This window comes from Rhyacophila brunnea, unplaced genomic scaffold, assembly GCF_057557595.1.
Source record: "Rhyacophila brunnea isolate RB1 unplaced genomic scaffold, BYU_Rbru_1.0 scaffold_19, whole genome shotgun sequence".
In the NCBI taxonomy this organism is placed as follows: domain Eukaryota; kingdom Metazoa; phylum Arthropoda; class Insecta; order Trichoptera; family Rhyacophilidae; genus Rhyacophila; species Rhyacophila brunnea.
The window spans coordinates 6,477,534-6,490,160 of NW_028232848.1; positions in this window are offsets into that span (position 1 = coordinate 6,477,534).

Sequence of the window (12,627 nt, forward strand, 5' to 3'; positions counted from 1 at the left end):
GCTACGGACTTCTCAATATCTTCAGTTATGCAGATAGCAGAATGCAGAAATCGTTAGAAAGACATGCCTGACTGGTAAATTTATAAAGCGTCATATCCTAAACAAGTACATGAAAACGAATAAAATAATATTAGTTACATATTATAAGTATTTAATATGTTTAAATAAGCGTGTTTGGAGATAATATGATCACTGAGTCGAAAATGAAGTCCCCGGGGACGTTTTTGACTTTATATCTGGCATCCCTGTCAAGCGGTAATGTTTTTTTCATCACCTGTATAACAATGCGTAGGCTTATCTTGAGTCTACATGAAAAAATCAAAGCTCCGACACAATGGCCGTTTCCTTTCATAAAAGCACAATAAAAAGCCTTCACCGAGAGCTTAGCCAAACTTTACGCAACGGTGTTGTGTACAGGTAAACACAGGTAATCTTATTTAGTTACCTTTTTGTAAACAGATATCGAATAAGTAAATAAAAGTAACTACACTCAATATCACAGGTGTTGAACTATAGTTAAGTGATCCAATTTCTTTTTGAATCCTTACAATGTTAAGCTGGGTTAACGGGATTGTGTTTATTCACTACCCAACCATTATTCAAAATATTCTTGCTAAAATACTATATAACTATCCTTCAATATATTCCCAGTAGACACCCAAATTTACGATTGTCCAGGATTCAAAAGATCAATCTTTTAAACAGTTATTTACAACTTCTTGAAGTTAAGTAGCATCTTCGGAGACTTTTGAGACAGAGCTTTTTATTTGCCAATTCGTAGTTTATTTATCCATCTCAAAAGCATCTTAAAATACCCCTTTCCTTCAAACAATACAAACATGGACCCCCCAAACTAACTCGCCCTGCACCACACTCGGTCTTAATCGAGCGTATCACGAGTATGTTTGGATGTGAAGCGTTAGCAGTTGTTTACACATGGGAATATCTCAAAAGTATATATTATCCAAGGCGGAGGCAGCCACGCTCTCAAAACATGTGAGTTTTCACAAAGTTTAATAAAATGCGTAATTTTACAAAAAGTGCTATGATAGAGAAAAGCGCGGAGACTTTACAAAAATAAATAATAATATATATGATGCGGTTGAGCTTTTTAAGTGGACTGTAATTATTTTTAGGGAAGATGAGGACGTCGGATCTAGGGGTGGGGGCGATGGAATAGAATGCCGGATACTGACCTTTATGATGATGTATGATGGCTCCGTGATCTGGTTTCAACTTTCGCTCGCGCGGTGTTGTTGTTTTGGGTCACCCGGTTTGTACACTCACACACTTTGTGACACAGTTTATGGATTATATGTGAGTATGTTTGAATGATGATGGTAGATTATGAATGAGTCTGTATCTATTGAGTCAATCACTTAAGCGACGGAAAGCTGTTAGAAGCCCACACACTCCCGCTGTCGAGATGCAACTGAACTGTTCTTTGTAACACCGTCTCTCATGATTCGTAATTCCTTATTTATTGTCTGGTAACAATAATACTGGGGATTAGGAGGTGGGTGAGGAGATAAGGAATGGAATGGGAACATAAATCGCCCAACCATTATGAGATGCAAAAAACAAAGCTAAAACAATACTTTCTAACAGTTTTAAATACAGAATTTTGCAATACCATACATTTGGGTGTATATTTGAAATATTGCGAACAATCGCTGACTTGGCTCCTGAAAAATTTACAGTTTGAAACAACAGGTGTCGTAAAATTATATAATATTGGAAATATTCACAGATTGTTATTTGTCATCTTAATATATTTTTGAGTTGTCACCACGTCTTCTTCCTTTTCCTCTCGATATTTCGGTCTCTGCAATAAACCCCTAACGACGAGAAAAAAAAGAGAGTTAATACGTAGTAACAACCCAAAAATCTATTACCAGGACGTGACATTAACAAACACTATGTTTTATAAGTATAGTATTATATAAAAGGAAAAACAAAATTTCGTCAACCTATAACTGATTTTTTGTATTATCACAAAACCTTTGAAAGAAGTACATACTTTAAATAAAAATGTGTTTAATTTTAGAACTTCTTGAGTTTATAATATTAATACTATCGACCGAAGCTACTTGATAGAATTTGAATTTAAATTTATATGTATTTATGAGGATGTATGTATGTGGATGTAAGTGTGTATACGTATGTATATAAATATATATTATATAAGGTAGGTTTATTTGTGGATTTATTGTATTTAAAAAATAATATTATAAAAGTCGGTTTATAATATTATGTAAGAATATTATTAAATATTAATTGTTTAACTAATAACTTTTGAAGAGTGATACATCATAGATAATTATATCTCATTAGTTAACTCTATTAATTCTCAATACGTTACCATTGTTCCCAGAATGGACGTTTTTACACCTCTTGAGTGTAGTATTTTTATTGTTTATAATTACTAATAATCTATTATTAGGTTTTGACGATTTATTATATGCTTATCGAGTGTATTATTATTGATAAGGTAGGGGTTTTTTTTACAAACACTTCAATTATTCATAATATGTTTGTTATATTTTTTTATTGACATAATTATGTAGGTGATAAAGTTTTGACCTACTTTTAATTGTATTGATTTTTTATATAGTTAATAGTATTTGTTGTCAGTGTGTCTTTGCCTTTTGGTGAGTGTATACAGTGCCTGGAGATGCCTGAAAGGCGAAATCTGGGTCGCAGAAAACGACTCAAATGGAAGAGTACATAACTTAAATCCGTTAGAATTCTTGAGATAATGTTGATAGTCCAAAATATTCAAATAAACAATTACTTAACAATCTGGATTTGACTGAAGAATAATTATAAAAATACTTTGTTTCAAAATCGATCAAAATAATCTTTTTTTTTTAAATAATATAACGTTTTGTTTGTTTTTATCAATAGGAGAAAAAAAACATGAATGCATACGTAGAATTATTAGAGCTATAAAGCTTTCTCGTTGCATGTGAAGCTTTCGCCCAAGCGCAGTATAAAAGCTCAACAACCGCATCTCAGTGCGATAAAGTTAGACAACCGCCATTCGTCGGGGATCCCCCAACAATCCTGAACGGAGAGTACCACGGCGTTAACACAGAGTTTGATGCGAGATTTCGTGAGAGGGCCATGAAAACTGGATATAAAGATAACCGCCCTTTTATCCGGACCTTTTATGGTCAAGCATACGCGAGGTAAGTACGTAGTATAATGCACGTTATATCGCTATGACAGCGAGTTATTTAAACAGATGAATGGTTAATGTTTTTTCTATGCGGATTCAATGACCTTTGTAAAAACATAGAAGATTTCACTTGTGATAATACTAGTAGAAAGGTTTTTCTGCTATTTGTATACTTATAGAAGAAACACACATAGATTTATAAAAAAATTAATTAAAGTCTCTCATATCTAGATAGGTATACCACATGTCTTGGATACCACTGGATGACTAGATTTATCCAACGATTGTCTCTTCATCGAGCTATGTGTCCAGTTCATCTACATTTAAGGCTTTTAATAAACTCTATTACATCGCAAAAACTTGATTGTTTCCTTATCCACTCATTCTTCTTTTTGTCCTTTCGCGTTATGCCCAGCATGCACCTCTCCATACCATGTTGTGCTACTCTAAGTTTCTGGATCTCTCTTTTACTTAGGGTCCATGTTTCACACGCATATGTGATCACAGGAAGCACACACTGGTTGAACACTTTGCGCTTTAGGCACAGTGGAAGGTTACTTTTGAAGACATTATTCAGGCGGCCAAGAGCACTCCAGCCTAGCTTTACTCTGCGAACAATTTCATCAAATATACATCCGTTTATAGACACTTTTTGTCCCAGATAGATGTAGCTTTTCACCTATTCAAGCTGAGTGCCATCGACGAGGATCTCTTTTTGGCCCGCAAACCAGTTGTATAATATGACTTTTGTCTTTGTTACATTTATTTTCCAAGAAATACAAAACGTCCGCAAGGTAGACCTAGAGGCCGCTGGATCGATGAAATGATAAAGTTCTGCGGGAGTACGTGGCAACGCAATGCACAGGAGCGAGAGAAGTGGAAGCAGCTTGAAGAGGCCTTCATCCAGCAGTGGATAGATTCAGGCTGATAATGATGATGATACCACATTTATTTAATACATATTAGTATTTTTAACACGTTTTTTTTAGCTCGTATTCTTGTTTGTCCGGTGGTTGTTTATCCAGTAAAAATCGTGCAATAGATGTTTAACTAGCTTTCCGACTAGCTGGAAATTTGAAACTTTTAGAATATATCAGAACACCGTGCCAATCCATTCTTTTAATACTTTCAGCCATCTTTAAGTGGAAATGAATTCATTTTCAGTTAATTCTGTTTTGTATAAAAAGTTATTTCGGAAAAAATCTGTAATCCAATCCACTATTATTGGTTGCTAAGGGGGTGGTCCTAGCAACTAAATTATTAATATATACGTGCGTTACTATGGAAATCAAAATGACATTTCAGTATTTTATATTTGTTTTTTTGTTGAAAATTAACAAAAAAAAAAATTCGTTGACTATTGCCTTATTAATTTGTCCTAAATTATTAATACAGAGAATTGTCAAGTTTATATGATTCAACAGAAAATTTAAAAACGTGGTATAAAAAAAGTTATTTTTATCTTGTAATTTATTGTTTAATCTATGTAGTTTTTCTTAACTGAGGGGAAATCAACTTTACTCTTGGGTGACCCTCAGCAAACTCTAGGTGGAAAAGTCAATCAAAATTAAATAAGTAATTTGTTAATGAAATATAATCATACATAATTTAAAAAACACTTCTGAAAAAATAGTTATCCGGTACTCTAACTTGCAAATTTATTAAAATAAACTTTTTTTTGTCAATAACGCCATCGACCTAAAACCTTCACTAATATAATCATTGTAGATAATTTTTATGATAGAATTAATGTTAAAAAAAAAGTCGTTGATCTACTTTTATAGATAATAAAACTTGAGCATTGCATTTTGCATTATTGCGCATCGTCGTTTTGCGCGTGTAACGAAAGGAAGGTAAGGGCTCTGACGAATTGCTTACGGCAAATGTCTTAAATAATGCCATCGATCTGAAGCCTTCATTAATCGAATCCTCATGGACTATTTTATTTATAGAATTAATGTTAAAAAGACATGGAAGTCATCGATTTACTTTTATAGATAATAAAACTTTAGCATTGCATTAGTGGGCATCGTCGTTTTGAACGAAATGAGGTTAAGGGGTTTGACGGAGGGCTGGAAAGCTGGAGGCAGTCGAAGGGCGATGCTCTGCGATATAGGCTGAGACGCTGAAGGTAGCCAAGGTGAAGGTAGCTAGTAAAATACTCAAAACACGATTTTAGTTTTTGCTGGTCCGGCAAAAGTCTTAATCTATAAATTATGTTTTCCTCGGAGGATTGCGACCTCCATTTTAAGTTGGAAACATTTCACCTCATGAGTGAAAAATATCCTAATCCGAGCACCCGTCAAAGTAGACGTGGGTGTTAAATCATGAATATGGGAAAGGTTATAGTGTTATAATATTATTATATTTTTTTTAATACCAGCTAAATATTTGACATGTATTAAAAGTATGCGAAAAAATAACATAATGGGAAATTTATTTCATAAATCTTTCGTGCTACGCGAGATTCAGTGTTGGAAATTTTCGATAGTAAACTTATTTTGAGATTAAAATAATATGGAGCTTGAATTTTTCATAATATTATTATTCTCGATCGGTTGCTGCGTTTGGGTTATCGTGATTGTAATATATTATTCAAAAAGGAACCGTATCTTTAAACATACGAGACTGGTGCTGATCTTGATAAATTCTGTTTGGTTCTTCTCTTTCCGGTCGTTCATTAATTTATTGTTATATTTTCGTATAATACTAGTTTCCTCTTGTCATAATGTAACATTGTTTTAAACTCAGATTATTTTTTTAGTAAAGAATTGTAAAGTTTTGGGCATAATTAATAAGCAAAAAATAATTTATCATTTCCACCCGTTATGTATATTATGCAGCCGAGTTTTGACGTTTTTCAAGACCGCCTTCTATGATGCTAATAACGTGTCAGAATGAAACGATTTTAGTTCCACACTTCCTTGTCCCGAAACGAAGCTGCACGGAACTGACGTGTCACTACACCTTTGTGCAGAAAGAGTTTAGAAAATAACAGAAGATTCATCTATCTTTAGTAACATTAAGTGTCATTGGTATCCGTTTACTGAAACTCTGCCGAAACAGAGGAGTCAGAAGTGATGAATCTAAAGAAGGATTCGATTATTCCGTCCTCCATATTATGATGTAGTAAATTTTTTAAATGTCTCAAAATTGACCTTGCTTGAAATTAAGTCGGCGTGGCCCATAATTGGACTCGTGTATGGACGAATCCTTTTTTCTGCTTTAATACTCCACTAGAGGCACCTAACGGAAAAATACGAAGTTTGCAATTTGAGACATTTTTTGATAATTTATAATTTCAACTGTATTAATAATAAATATGTATCTGAAAACATTAAAAAGAAAAATATTTTTTTTTCAAAATCTGATTTTGTTACATATTCGTGTCGAAGGTTATGTTATTATTAATTTCTTTTATTTTGTTAACCGTCAATTCATGTTGGAACTGCATTGTATTGTTGTTTAATTTAATAAAACGCACTTTTTTTCTAGTACCTACTTATTCCACTTTTAATCAATAAATTAGGACCGGTTTCGTCCGCCTCAGAGGCACATTTGAACGTTATATTTTTTGGTCATATTTATTATTAAAATTTTTTTATTAAGTTTTGTATGTTTTGACATTGAGATTTTTGACTAATTCATAGTTTTAATATTTTTTATATTTATTTAAAAAAAAATTGATTTTTATAAAAAATATAAATGTGTTTTACTTGAAATCCTTTTTATTTATATCAAATCGAGCTTCAATATTGCCACCATACCTAAATAAGATTTCATATAAATAAAAAGGATTTCATGTAGATAAGGTATGATGCATTTATATACGGGTCTAGGACGATTTGACACCGGGACAACTGGATGCCACGCAATTCGAAATTAAATAGACGTTAGGTACTATTTATAATGAAATTATTATATTATGATTAAATAGTTGGTGAGAATTTAAATATGAACACGTAAATAATGATTTAATCGCGCATATGTTTAAATTCCAACGAAAAAAGAGTTTTTAATATTATATAAAGCCTAAGGCATGGTAATTCTCAATCCGAAATAAAAAAACATTATGTTAAGAGTAAAATGAAATAAAACTACTAAGTAGTAGATAGAAACTGATTAAAAATCCTCGTCTACGTTCTGTATACGTATCTACGACAGTGCGGCGTCCAATTGTCCTGGCGTCCAGTTGTCCCATTTCCATATATACATTATTATCAAGCATTAAGGAGGCAGTAAAATATTTAAAAATCATCATGAATTATTATTAGTGTTGTAATACAAAAATGTCATAATATAAATCCACCTAGTTATTCTCTTTGAAATTATACGAATATTTTTCTTGAATTGTCTAAATTTACTTAAAAACTCACGAAATGCTGGTTTGGGGATATAGAATAGCCTTCAAATACATCGCTAAAGGGCACCAGATTATGCAGGCTTTGCCTGACTCCCCCGGGGGCGATTTGGACCCCCATAATAACATCTGAACCATTTACATAAGTATTTTCGCTCTGTTTTCTCATATTTTGCAAGTCTGACCAGGGGCATTTCTTCGCTAAATTGGGTACACTTCTTCGGCCGTGCTCAGGGAACAAATGCTCTGGTAATCTTACTGACGTTTTGGATAGGCGATCTATGTTTTTTTCATCGTTTATATGTGATGCTAAAAATAAAACCTCCTTTGTATGTAAATGAAAAGATTTAGATAAGTTACAATGCTAGATTTTTGCTAACCATTATATATTATTAACATCACCACAGTTTTATGTATTAGGATGAATGTTCCTTCTATATTCTCTCAAACAATTATAATTCTATATAACTTTCAATAATATTTTAACTACACTGTGTCTGTCAACTGTCAATTCTTGGTAGAAATACATTGCTTAAAGTAATAATTTTATTTAAATAACACACAATATTATTTTGTAGCACCTAATTATTTCACTTAATTCGATAATGAACACAATCTATTTTCATTGAGACATCGGAAAAAAGTAGAAACATAGATATTTTTAAAAATTATAGATAAAAGTTAGACAAAGTTAAATTAAAGCTCACATCTTTCACTATCCAGGAAAGTGCTCTTATTCTGTGAGCTATCGATCCGTGTATGATTCAAGTGGTTTAGTACTAATACTTACCGTTATCTGAGGTGCTTAAAATTTCCTTAAATCAAAGACAACTAGCTGTATAATTAATATTGGATAAAGGTAAATGGCCGAGAGGTTTAAGCGTCGGTCTATATTATCGTGGGTCCCAGGTTCGAATTATGGGTCTGGAAAATATACATATTGTTTTCCAATTTGTATTTTGAGTCAGAGTATGGATCTAATAAGTTGAGTAACTGGCTGACATCCATTTCTCGTGAAAAATAAAAATCAGTACAAACCTCCACTCTGTGGACGTCCATAATTATTATGAGCCTATTAGGATCGGATATGGTGAAAAGAAAAAAAGTAAGAAAGGTAAATAATGATACTTACATGATTATAGGATAGATAGATGGTGTCAGGTATTAAATTTCTTTTTAAATACCTTCTCTCTTATTAAAACTGCCACAAGATTTAAAAAATGTTAGATTCACTTAAAATATTAGAAATCTATGTTTTTGGTGTATAGCATCTTTAATGATAAAAAGGCTGACACTCTTAAATCTTGTATATTATATTCAGTGTTAAATAAAAAGTTGGATGGAGTTTTTATATTAAGTATATATTTTTTTTTAAATCAATCTTAATGAATGATTTTTTAATTAAAAGAACAAACAGTATTACTTAGAAGACGTAAAAAAATACATAACCGTTTTAACTCAGTTTAGGTTCAAAAAGGGCCAAAGTTAACTTCAGTATCGAACACGGCCAGAAACTGATTATTTTAGTGACATTTTATTTAAGCATTGTAATATTGAATGACCGAAAAAGAAGAAGAAGAATATTGATTATAATTATGATTTAATCATAATTTTTGTTGCGAAAACTCTTTTCAGGTTTTACATTCCTGCAAAAGCTTTTTTTATATTCCGGATAATTCACTGAATATGAAACATAAAATTACCGTAAATTTAAATATTTTGAATGACAATAAATCACCTTCAATCGATTTTTATTTTGTTCAATACTATTTTTTACAGTATATAAAATTGAAAAATTAGAATAATAATTACCTATAGTATTACAATATACGTCTCTAAAAAAAAGAAAACTGACTTTTGATAGTAGACTCCGCAACATAATAATATATTATACGAGGTTAATGAGGCGACATGTCCAATATGTCCACAGGCAATATTTTTGACATAATCCAAAAAAGTAGATAGATACTTACATCGATTTCTTCGAGATAACATCGAAAGCACTGAAACAAAACGACAACGTTTAACGTACGTAACGAATTATTTATTATTAATAATTCTCTTTGAAATATTTTTTGACGAATCGACAATTTTTAACCTGTTTACATAAAAAGCAAATACTCATTTGTGGAACATTTAATTCTGGACTTGGGAGGTTTATAATATTAAAGTGATTTTTTCACTCGGTGCAAAAAAAACAACATTTTATCTATTGTTTATGTCTACAATTTGTTTATTCAGCAATGAAAGGCAATTACAGTAAGTATAAGTATTTTTTTGGCATATTAAATACTTACAGCTTACGGGTAGGTACACATATTAATTAAGGGATTAGTTATAAAGTCAATATTTACATTAAATATCCCTTCATGTAAAAACATAAATATTTGCTTTGAAAAATTCATTCTTGAAAAATAGTCACTTTATTGAAATACTAAAAAAACTTAATTATTATGTCCAAGTATTAATATTAACATCAACGATGGCCGCGCGGCTTAAGCGTCGTGGGTCTCAGGTTCGAATCATGGGTCCGGCAAATACACATATTGTTTTTAAATTTATGTATGAGTCAGGATATGAACGTCATAAGTTTAGCAAGTGGCTGACATCCATTTATCATAAAAACAAAATCTGTCAATACAAACCTCCACCCCGTGGAGGCCCATAATTGATCTTATTAGGATCGAACATGGTCGTCAAAAAAATAAATTCTAATCGTTTTCAATTAAACTGTGTTTTTTACCCTATATTTTGATAGATTGATGTCTGTATGTAGATGTAAGGATTGCAATACCGAAAGAAAATATCAATACCGGTATTTCGGTATTTCCTATTAAATAACGGTATTAATACCGGTATTCGTTAAATATATGGAAAAAAATATCTACCAATAAATTATACCTAGATATAAAGATCTCTTTAAAAACAAATAATATTTTATAGCAAAAATATCTAAATAATAATATTATATACATATTATGTATATGTAAACCTTTAAAAATAGGTAAAGAGATGCTGGTATTTACAAATACCTAGTAGTTGAATTATTGGCACTTTCTTCTTCGAACGATCTTTCAATAAATTTATATTATGAAGTATTCTTAGATGTATATTATGTGCCCCATTGGTAATCCCACGTAACGTTTTATTAACGTATTGCACTTTTTACACTTAGTAATTTCTTTTCTTCTATCCCGTAAGAAGTAATACCTAACACGATATTGCCCACTTCTTTGTTCAAAAAAAATATTTTTTCATTATTGTATAAGCTACTTAAGTAGAAAACATCAACAAATTAGATACTTACGCAAGTCCATTATATTATGGTGTATAATTATTATTTCATAGTGAAATCTCTCTACTTTCAATACCGAATATATCGGTATTGTCTGATTTTGAAATACCGGTATTGCAACCCTAGATAGAAGTATGTCAAATTTTGTATGTTTTTAGAAAATTGAATATGAAAGATTCAAATCAATAGAAACACTACGGCAAAATAATGTCTTTCTAATAATAATCTTTTTGAATACATCATATTTTAATGTATTACAATATTAAATATAATACTGTTTTTTTTATAAATATAGGACACACAATATAGATGTGCAATTACTTAAATTGACCATTTTTTTTTTCATATATACCAAAATTTATGCATATCCTTTGCTGTATTATGACAAACTTAATCATATACCTAAATAAATCACTTCTAGTAAAAACTACACATAAAATGTATGTGCACTAACCTATTGATATTTAAAATCAGAGATAAAATTGACTGATATTTATCATAGACGGTAAAATAATATATTCGTACAGTTTTAATAATAATAATTATTCTTATAAATAATTCAGTTTTGGTAAACTTGGACATACAATATAAGTGCACGAGTCCGTTGATATTTAAAATCACATATTAAATTGACCAAAATTTATCATATAAAGTTAAATATAGTCATATCCAATAAAGTTTTATTGAAAATTAGTATTATAAACAATTAAGTTTTAGTAAAAATTGGACATAAAATATGTGTCCACTAACCCATTGATATTTAAAATCAGAGACTAAATTAGCTAACATCATAGAAAGTTAAATATATTCATATCTTATACAGTTTTATTAAAAAATAGTAATATTAGATATATATTATGTTTGAACCTAGCTTACCCAAAAATAACCAGAATGGAGTTGGTTCACTATGCTTGTAAACCACTCATATTATGTGCACTAACTCATTGACATTACTTAAGATCAGAGGTTTTAATGTACATCATTTATCATATAATAAAATATATTTGTATATTAATATACAGTTTTATTAAAAACTTAATCATATACGGGACATATAATATATGTGCACTAACCCATTAATGTTTGAAATCGTAGGTTAAATTGACATAATTATTATATCATACACATCCTATAAAGTGTGATTAAAAGCTCAGTTCAAGAAATAGATCAACTTCAGTGAAAATTGTACTTATAATAATATCTGCACACTATCCCATCGATATGTAAAATCAGAGATTAAATTGCCCATATTTTTTCATGGATACTTAAATAATGTATTCATATCCTAGAAAGTTTGATTAAAAATTCAGTCCTAGAAATAACCTATCCATACCGTAGTGGGCAGTAAAATTCGTATTATTTGAGCGATAATTCGGCTGCGGGAGAGCATCTTAAAATATCGAATAGGTGATGAAAAAAACGCTTCTCGAGTCGAAAACTGCGTCGTAAAAGGAGCGATGAAAAAATTACATGCCCAAACAAACGAAGTGTGGCTGCACGGTGCGATAGGAAAAAGTATGGTGACCATGCGTGGCGAATCCGATATTGACACGCAAAATATTAATTATATAATTATTGCAGTAGTCAAATGTTGCTTATGTGGCGAATTGCAGGATGCCGATCACATCCTCTGGTAGTGTTCCCATAAATTTTGGTTGAAAGGGAAGAGCTTCTCAAGTCGGTCTGACCCTTAGTTGGACCGATTGGACATTATCTATGAGGGAAAATTTCTCAGATTATAAAAAGTTTGCGGCATTTTACGGCGAATGAGATTTGACAGTAACACATAAT